The sequence below is a fragment of the Haliotis asinina genome, chromosome 2 (assembly GCF_037392515.1).
Source record: "Haliotis asinina isolate JCU_RB_2024 chromosome 2, JCU_Hal_asi_v2, whole genome shotgun sequence".
Taxonomy (NCBI): Eukaryota; Metazoa; Mollusca; class Gastropoda; order Lepetellida; family Haliotidae; genus Haliotis; species Haliotis asinina.
Window position 1 is genome coordinate 27614532 of NC_090281.1, and position 10751 is coordinate 27625282.

General features: G+C 38.2%; 1 long non-coding RNA gene across 1 annotated transcript; it reads right to left on the reverse strand.

The window, feature by feature from the left end:
• Positions 1-3052: 3052 nt before the first annotated feature.
• Positions 3053-5543, reverse strand: LOC137272416 (uncharacterized). Its single transcript, XR_010956090.1, has 3 exons — positions 5456-5543; positions 3941-4225; positions 3053-3416 (listed from the first exon to the last, which is right to left on the reverse strand). It is a non-coding gene; the product is annotated as an uncharacterized lncRNA (long non-coding RNA).
• Positions 5544-10751: the final 5208 nt, after the last annotated feature.

Sequence of the window (10751 nt, forward strand, 5' to 3'; positions counted from 1 at the left end):
ATGGGTAACGTTCTAAAGTCTTCCCATGAATGGGTTGTGGGTCACCCGACTGCCATAGAATGCAAACGTGTAGCATTTTTCTTTTGAGTAAAGTTTCCTTTTGACAGGTACCTGCATGCTTAGGGAAATATCCGTGACAGAACAGATCTTCAGCAACCCATGGTTGCCACAAAAGGCCACATTGCTTGTCGGAAAATGGCGACAAACGGGATTGGGTGGTCAGGTTTGTCGACTTGGTTGAAACATGTCATCGGTTCCCAAAGATGCTCATTATGTTGATCACTGGATTGAATGGTCCTGACCAGATTATTTACAGACCGCCACCATGTAGCTGGAATATTGCTGAATGCGGTGTAAAAGTCAACTCACATAGGAAAATATAACTGTTGGTCAAGAGATGATGCATTGCACAAATTGTATTTTCATTCTAGCTACTTCGTCACCAATTTAAAACATTGTAACTGCGTCTCGGAGAGAGAGTGAGTGAGTGGTTTTAGGATGCGTTTAAAAATATTCCAGCAATAACACGACGGGGACACGATGGACAGGCTTCAAGTATTGTTCTCTTGTGGGGTTTCTACCCGGGCCGAACCGCCATAAACGACCTTTCAATACTTAAAACAATTAAGTCACAGAAAATATCATGGATCAGAAGATTAGTCATAAACGACACAATAAAATAATAAAAATACACGAAGTCATAGGCTACTCCACCACCACTCGTTAAAGAAAAGAGCGAGGTGGATTCAACGAGACATATTCTCAAACACAGAATCGTTGCAATACGAAAAGTGTGAAGCTTAAACTAACACTCAAACCAGTTTGACCCTACGAGCAGTAAAAGCTACGATTTATGTTATGGAAAGCAGCGATGGAAGAAGTCACCATAGTTTTCCATACAATATGAAATGTAGGAGTAAGGTTTTACTTCACTTGTAGCAATATTACAGCAATATCCTGGCGGGGGACATCAGAAAATGGCTTCACACAGCCATTGTACCTGAGTCCCGTTCGTGACGAACGGACACTTTAATCACTAGACTATCATGCATCAAGGTGATGCAATACATCGGATAACAGAGAATGCGAGTGAGTGAGTGAGTGGATGAGTTGAGCTAAGTCGCGGTATGCAGCAATAACACGACGGGAGACACCAGAATTGGGCTTCACGTATTGCACCCTCGTTGGTTTGTTCCAGCTTGCATCACCTATGTTGGCGTTCGTCAAACATAAAGCAGACATGCGGTAACATAACTGGAATATCGTTCAAAAGAGCGATAAACCCACAAGCAAACTGTATTGTGCAACCAGATAACGGTGATCCAACACGGAACGGGATAATAAGTTTTAGATTTGCTTTGAATTCTGGTCCATGTTGATATTGTAGGAGATAGGAAAACATGCTTGGTTGAACACACCACGTCACTGTTTTGCCCACGGACTGGGGTTTAGAGTGTTAGTTGAACATAAAAATACGTGTTTGGTTTCATCTGTCTCAGTCCCTGTTCCATGATATACTGAGGGAACCAAATAAGGGAACACCACTTCATGGACGTGTTCTTATATTTGTTCTCAGATTTCCCCCAACACATCCTTTAAGAATTCATGGTATGAGCAGCAAAATGAATAAACTGTAATGTAGTTTTTATGAAAATGTAAACGTGTATGTACGTAACAATAATGTGATCTCCAAAACATTTATTAGTCAGTTATGAGTGAGGCATTTTAAGTTCTATTTATATTTCTATTTATGTTCTTCATCATTCTTCAAATTGTTTGATGTGAAAATACTCCCAATTGTATTATACGGTTCAGAAATGTGGGCTTGCAACAGTTTAATGTCATAGGAAAATCACTTGTACGCTTGCATAAAGTTCTTAGGTGTCAACATAAGTACATCTTGCATGATATTATATGGCGAGTGTGGCCGATCTCCCCTTTTCGTAAATTCCAATCTTACGTTTATTAAATTCTAGTTAAGACTTCTTGATATGCCTTCATATAGACTTGCAAGAAAGATAAGAATATGATGTTGCTCAATGTTAATGATGGAAAACGATTAACACAAAGGTTAAAAGATATTTAAAGACATGGACTGCATCATTAGTTTTGTCAAGGTAGTGTTTTTATTACAAAATGTATAAACCACAAATAATTCAGGAAGATGATCTGTATAAGGTAACAGTTACAAAATTCGTGACAGTTCTTTCACGGTTTAGAGGTTCTTCTCATGACGTTCTCATTGAAACTGGACGTCATTTAAACATTAACTGTGACCAAAGAATTTGTAAGTTTGTAACTTGACTTTAGTCGAAGATGATTATCATTTTCTGCTTCTGTGGCCAGCTTACTCTTAACTTTTAGAACAATACATGCAGTCATATTATTATACATACCCAAATTTGACTAAATTCTACTCACTGCTTTCGAATACAAAAGGTAAACTTTACAAGATTTAGCGATGTATGTCATGTCATTATTATTATTATCATGTCGTACTCTATAGAAACAACATAAATGCGTGTATATTTGTATGCATTCATACATACAGTCGAACCCCGTTTATCCGGACGTATTGGTTTCACTCGAAAACCGCCCGGATAGTGAGACGTCTGGTTAACTGGATCAAACAAGCAAATTGTGAAAATTAAGTGAATATATATCAATAAATCAGCAGTCAATAGAAGTAACAGTGAATCATCATACAGTGTACAGATAACACACGGAAGTTGGAACGCAGGTAATACGTTGTCATGTTGTGTCGGACGTAATCATGTTGCGTTTGAAGATTTAGTTGGTAAGTTAGATGAAAAATATTCATGAATGTTAAGCGAGTACAATTAATGAACGTAAGTTTGGTTTCACAAAAAACTTGTCCCGAAGGCGAGGTTTCCGGATATTTGGAGTCCGAGTAAATGGGGTACACGCACGCACGTGTGTGTGTGTGTGTGTGTGTGTACGTATGTGTGTATATAGATATAGATATATGGTTACATCGAGTATGTGCAAATAAAATCTTTAATCTTAAACACTTCGTGAAGACTGCTAAACATTCATTGTTATATTTTATGGTCGTTTCCTCGGCTAATGGTCTACAGTAGCTGTGTTTTTGTCTCACACCATACAACGTGCTGGTATGTTATGGCGTTTCCTCAAGTATCGATGGAAGCATTGACTCTTTATGAGATTTTTTCTCAATAGACACAGGAGAAGTCGAGACATATGAAATGAGAAGGTGATGTAATCAGAAAAGGTATTCAGATGAGTTGGTCACCAAGCCATAGGAAACACTTAAGAAGGCAAAGCGTTACCGTCGTCTCCATTGTAAATGTAAATTCCTACGCTAAGTTTGGTTGATGTTGGAGGTGTTGTTGGCGGTGGTGGCTGTGGCGGTGGTGGTAGTGTTGTTATTTCACCTGAAAACAAACACCAAAAAATAAGAACCAGTCTTACTGATGTTGGACGCTAAAGGTGAAAATGTTTCTAATTGTCATCCCATCGTCATCATTAAGATGATATCTCTACATTCATCACCTTCATCATCAATTTTGTCAAAGGTCTTTGTTACAACATTTGTCGTCATTGAGAACGTTTTTACACACGAAATTGTTCACCGGAGACATCAACATCTTCATTTATATTAAAGCCTTATCATGGATATTATAGTAACAAAATAGCCTTGTTGGTAAATCGTTCACTTATCACGTCTACGTGGTGTTTGGATTCGTAAAATGTTCACATGGTGTATGGTGCATTGTTGTTAATCAACTAGACTGCTTTGTATCCATTCCCCTACTATTTATGGTCTTCTTAAAGACGAAATGCATTGTTTGCACCTCCCTCTGGCGTATGTACAACCCAGGTTGCCATTTCGACGCTAGGTCTACAATTGCACCACTACACACTGCCGGGTATCCATTTATTGCCAGTGTATTTTTACCTGTTTGAATAGCCCCTTAATGTTGTCTGGTTGGCTTTCCCAAAATGTCACGTATGTCCGTAATGAGGAATTGGAGAACATCCTCAGTTTTCTTAGAGAAGTGCAGGAGTCCTGGGACATGATGAGGGTGTTTAGGAGCGCTCTCACTGCCGGAACTCCTGGAACGTCGAATGCCTCCAATTGGGGGGCCGAACTCGGCCTCAGTTCTAAGACCCGGTTGCGGGGGTAGTGCCTGCAACACCACTAGGTGTAGACAACAGAGGAAGATCACTGCCAGCATGTTGCCTGAAATGTCAAGATCAGTTGTTTGGAAAAAAGTATGTTGGCCAAAGAGTGCATGAGACAGCTAAAACCCTCCCTTCAGAAGAAATTTAAGTGTTGGTTAACTTTCAGTGTCTAAGCACAAAAGATCACGAGTAATTAGACAGCAATTGTTTCTGTAATAAACACAGGCCTGGTTCATATGGTTCATTGGTTATTCAACACTGCAGTACGTGTAAGCAAAAGAATATATTCTAGTTGACCGTCAACCACCTGCACGTTGCTAGGTAGCTGATCCTCTTGTGTCGATTTTGTGCAGCCTTGGTTATGCAAAAACCTTTCCAAAGTGACGTTATACTGATTCCGATTTAAGCATACATAATTTATACACACTGGAGTTTGATTCACTGTTTGGAGAATAATTAGTCTTTTGCAAATATATGTTGCTATTATATGTCTATGATTAACATATTTTTCAAATTTGGACGATATTATGGATTCCGAGAAGGGACGTTGTCTCGTTGTCCCATTGTCGTGCTTTCATTAATTTTTGCCTTACTTTCCTTGTATTTGAGAGGGCGACAATGCGACAATGTCCCTTCCAGGATTTCATACGAAATAAGGAAATGAACCTTTCTTGAGCAAGATCAGCAATATCATGCCTTGGCTTTACACATTAATTGTACCCGAGTCCATTCCGTAACGAACAAACGTTTTAACCCTTTGAACCACCCCACCACCCCTCATGCAAAGGAGATACAATACATCGCATAACAGGATGTAAGTGAGTGGAGTTTTGCGCCATCTGTAGAAATATTTCAGCAATATCTCAGTAGGAACAAGGACATTGGCTTCACACATTATGCCCTCGTTTCCAAGCGCCATATCCGTGTTGCGTATTTTGTCCAAGTTGCATCACTTCGGGCTTTCGTCTACGTTAAGCAGACCGGCACATAGCCCCCCTCTGCGGGTCACAAAATCAATATGGCCAATGGACAGGCGGTAATATAACTGGAATATCGTCGAGGACTCGACGACTCGAGGACCCGAGGACTCAGTGGTAAACATCAAGCACGAATAGTCGACACATTCCTTTTAAAACCAAGCATAGCGGACTGACGTGTATGAATATCATGAACGTCTGAACAGTAAATACAGTAAATGCAGTCAATACACTGATCAGTACCACCTTTTCCAGAACTAGGAATCTCGTCAGTTTCAAATTCTAATAACGAAAGTCGGATTTATACTCACCCGAAACGAGTAAACGAAATATGAACGATGTACAACCAACCAAATACAGGCACAAGTGTAGAAATATCTCATTATAGTGAGCTCAGCATAAATGTAACTTCATCCCTCACCAGCAACCCCACCTCCATGCTCTCTCCCCCTCCCCAACGTGAGGTCAACCCAAGTGTTGTCTCTAGTGAGATACGGGGATAATGCAATCAGATAATAGCGCTCCAGCTCCAAATGGGATATTTCGTTCTAGTTTTTTCTTTTGATCCCAGTCTATGTCTAGACAACTGGAGGTAGGGTGACATGCTTTGTTGAAAACGCCACGTCACTGTTTTGCCCACTGACTAAGAGTTGAGTTTCAGTCTTAGATTTAGATGATAGAAAACACGGGGCTTGGTGTCGTCTGCCTCACAGTCCCTGTTCAATGATATACTGAGGGAAACAAGTAAAGGAACACCACTTCATGGCGACATTCCTAATGTTTATTCTCGGATTTATGGAATCTCGATATGGAATTTTTCACAAAATGTATATTAGAACAGGTGACTCAAGTAAGGGGCCACGTTTACAATTCTGTGTAAAAACGTTTGATGGGTAGAATACGTTGATGTTGTTGATGATGATGTTGTTTCATGTGATCGGAGCATACCGTGTTACAGGCAAACTTCTCCATTAATCCAGCAAGGTTCCTATTTTATTACAGTATAATTGACAACAAAGTGTAAATAGATGTAAAGATTCAAATAAATGTTTATTGGTCAGATTGTGAACCATATTAACTTTATACATTCCTCCTAAGTCACAACAGAAAATCTACATTTAAGCTTATGAAGACTGGAACTATTCATACTTCTAAGTCGTGAATATACTCATAGATGATGATGATGATAATGATGATCATTTGAAGATATAAGTCGTGTCTTAGAAGGGTTTGCTAGGAGAGAGGCCTGCAGTTGCTGTGTTTTTGTCTCACAGCAATATTTACTATCTATATAAAAACATGGCAAAAGTGAAACGGAATTAATCATTTCGTATTTCTTGTATACAGATTGAGGTATTCCAGAACTGATCATTTGAAAATATTTTGTAACTGGTCTATATACTGGGGAGTTGCTTGCAGCGTCTTGGCGAAACGTGCAGGTATCAGTATCATTGGAACGACTGACAATTTCAATTTTGATATTTTCTCAACAGATACACAGGGAGGTCGAGATATATGAAATAAGAGTGAGTGAGTTAATATTTACCGTCACATCGGCAATATTGCAGCCATATCGTGACGAGAACGAGTAATACAACTGGATTAATAGCACATACATTGTAAAACCCTGTCGACGAAGGACAGTAAAACTAACTAGGATATCACAGAGTAGAATGTAAAACTAGTGAATAGACCTAAAACAATGTAGCTATAGAGGACAGTACGATATCAAAATGAGCTATAGGTTGCCAACAACTGAAGGTAGATCACCATACTAAGGACCATGGGGACTTGCAGTACATTTGCTTCCTGCATGGACCCTAGTTGGATTTACATCATCCCTTCAGCTGTTAGCAATTTAGACAAATCTAGCCATAAACTAAATACACACTTATTCTACGATTAAAAAGCTGGAAAACATAAAATTTACTTCAAATGTTTTTGGACTTAAGTACCCTCTCAGGAGGACAATTATTTTACGGTACTTCAACCCCCTTCGAGGGTACAGCCACTAACGATTTGAGTTACTAATTTAATCTTCCAATTTTAAAATATTTATCTATTTACAGTTCAGTTAATAAATATAATTCCTTTAAAAATGCAATAATTAAATGAGGGCTAATATTGCTAAAAAGATCCTTCATAGTTTGTGAATTAAAATACTGATCCCTTGTGATGGAATACTCAACACAGTCAAGCAAGACATGCTTGACTGTGATTCTTTCATCACAAGGGATGCAAAACGGAGGATCCTCACCTTTCAAAAGGTTTTTATGAGTATATCTCGTTTGGCCAATACGACATCGCCGCATAATGACCTGCTCAAATCTTGATTTCCAACCCATGTGGGTATAACCAATATAAGGTTTTATTGCATGTAATTTATTTACATCCATTTGGGTGTCCCACCTCTTTTGCATCAGATCTCGGATATACGATCTAATTGTAGCTTTATAATCAGAGTATGGGATAAGAAGTGGAGTCACGGATTTTTTTAGTGCTGCCTTGGCAGCAAGATCGGCCATTGTGTTGCCAGAAATGCCTACATGACTGGGCAACCAACAAAAGACGATGTCGTATAGGCCAGTAGCAAGATTATTATATAATTCAATTATTTCTATTAAAAGTGGATGTTTACGTGACATGTTTTTAATTGCCTGAAGGCAAGAAAGAGAATCAGAATAGATAATATACTGTTTATGTCTAGGATGTCTTTCAATATATTTAAGAGCCGTTAATATAGCGTTTGCTTCTGCTGTGAAAATAGAACTATTATCTGGTAATCTGAAAGATATTGTTCTGGATCCAATGACAACAAGCCACAGCGCCACCATCCTTGGACCCATCTGTAAATAAAGATTTGTATGTGTGATAGTTACTTTTTAATTGATTATATTCTTGTTTATATTGTAATTCATTTGTTTCTGATTTTTTAAAACTTGTCAGTGTTAGGTCAACTTCGGGTCTAACTAACTACCAAGGTGGAGACAAAAGTAGACGGGAAGGAGATATATTGGCAGGTCAATGCCGCAAGCAGACAGAAATGGTTTCACTCTAAGTCCCAGAGGCGGAACAAGAGAAGACTTTTTATTGTATAGATCCTCATAAAGAGGATTAAAACACAGTTAAATGCAGGATTGGCCTCATTAGAATACAGTTTTGTTATATACTGTAAGGAGAGTTTTATACGTCGTTGAGTAAGAGATGGCTCATCGGCCTCGACGTGAAGACTGTCAATAGGAGAAGTTCTAAATGACCCAAGACATCGTCTTAGACCTTGATGGTGGATAGAATCAAGTAGTTTGAGGTTGCTTTTACAGGCTCCACCATAAACGATGGAGCGGTATTCAAGTTTCGAACGGATGAGAGATCTGTATAAATGGAGTAGGGTAGTTTGGTCTCCTCCCCACTTTGAATTGGAAACAACTTTTAACAGATCAAGTGCCTTCGGGCATTTAGTTTTAAGGGATTTAATGTGGGGTAGAAAAGTTAGATGTGAGTCGAAAATAAGACCCAAGAACTTGGCATCCTTTACTACTTTGATGGGGGTGCCATTTAAAAATAGTACTGGATCTTTATGCGGTTTATACTTTCTGCAGAAATGCAAACAATTTGTTTTTGTTATAGAAAATTTAAACCCATTTTCAAGTGACCATTTTTCAATTTTATTGAGACAAATTGCCTCTCTATTGTATGCATATTTCTACCTCTACAAGAAACATTAAAATCATCCACAAATAGTGATCCATCTACTGATTCACTTAAAACCTTAGAAAGACTATTGATTTTAATATGAAATAAAGTCACAGACAAAATACCGCCTTGTGGAACACCCTGATCTTGATGAAAATAGTCTGAGAGGGTTGATCCCACACGTACTTGAAACTGTCTGTCATTTAAAAAATTAGAGTATAAACTGAGGCAAGCGATCTCTCAACCCAAAAGAATGTATATCTTTCAAAATACCATGCTTCCAAGTAGTATCATATGCTTTTTCGAGATCAAAAAAGATTGATACTGCATGTTGTTTTTTAATGAAAGATTTTTTTACAAATGATTCCAAACGAACCAAGTGGTCAATTGTGCTTCGGTTTTTACGAAAACCACATTGTATTTCAGTAATCAGATTGTTGGTTTCCAAAAACCAAACTAAGCGATTATTTACCATTCGCTCCATGGTTTTGCAAACACAGCTAGTTAAGGAAATAGGTCGGTAATTTGATGGATCTGTATGATCCCTCCCAAGCTTTGGAATAGGAACAACTATGGCTTTTCACCATGAAGGGGGAAAATGTTGTGTTTTCCAAATATGGTCAAATATGCCAAGTAACGTTTCGAGACATGATTCAGGCAAGTGTTTTAAGAGTTGGTAATAGATATCACCAGGTCCTGTTGCAGTATCGTAAGCCTGTGATAGCGCAGTATGAATTTCATGGAATGAAAATACCTCATTATAATCTTCACCATTATCAGATTTAAAGTTTACTGGTTTCTTCTCTTGGTGTGTGATAAGTCTGGAATTTTGGATGATGATTTGAGGAGGACGAATGTTTAGCCAAAGTTTCACCCAGCTTGTTTGCATTATCAGATTTTTCAGTTAGTATGTTATTATCATTTTTGAGATGCTGAATACTACTGGATTTGGAACCCTTGACTTAAATTTTTTGGATCATATTCCATACCCTTGACATAGGAGTACGGGAATTTATTTTGGAAACATAATTTTTCCAAGTATGACGTTTAATGTGTTTAAACGTTCGTCGAGCTTTAGCGTAACTGATTTTTACATTATTTAAGTTATGAACAGTGGGATGAAGACGAAAATATTTCTCTGCTTTCTTCCTCTTTTTCCTAGCCTGTTTGCATTCATCATTAAACCATGGTTTACGGATGTGCGGATTTACAGAGGACTTAGGAATAGTTTCATCACCTATATGTTTCAGTTTGCCCGAGAACATTTTAATTGGATCAGGTACATCCATGAAAAATTCCATCTTGTTACAGGTGGATCATGGGAAGGGTTAATTGCTGTAAGTACTGTTGGAAAATGGTCACTACCACAATGATCATTCTGGACCAAACTCATTATAAACGTTTGAATCAGTGAGTGACAGGTCTAAGGAAGAATATGTTCCCGTTGCAGGATGTAAATATGTGTCAGAGCCATCACTGAATATACATAAATTATTATCAGATATAAACTCTTCAAGAACTTTCCCTTTACTGTTGGTATCAGGACTTCCCCATAATGGGTTATGACCATTGAGATCACCCATTATGATACAGGGTTTTGGTAATTGGTCATACAAATCTTGAAGATCATTCTGATGGAGAGTGGAAGAAGGGGAGATATACAAGGAACAAAGAGTAAGGGTTATATGTAAAGTAAGACGAACAGCAACAGTCTGAAGATTGGTTTTAAGAGGAACAGGGCTATGAATTATACCATGTCTCACCAAAATGGAAGATCCACCAGTGGCTTTGTCACCAGGGGTGAAAAAGAATTATAAGAATGGTATTTACGCAATTCGAACTTATCATTATGTTTCAAGTACGTTTCTTGAAAACTAAATGCTGATGGTTTAAAATCCTGTGCTAGTAATTGTA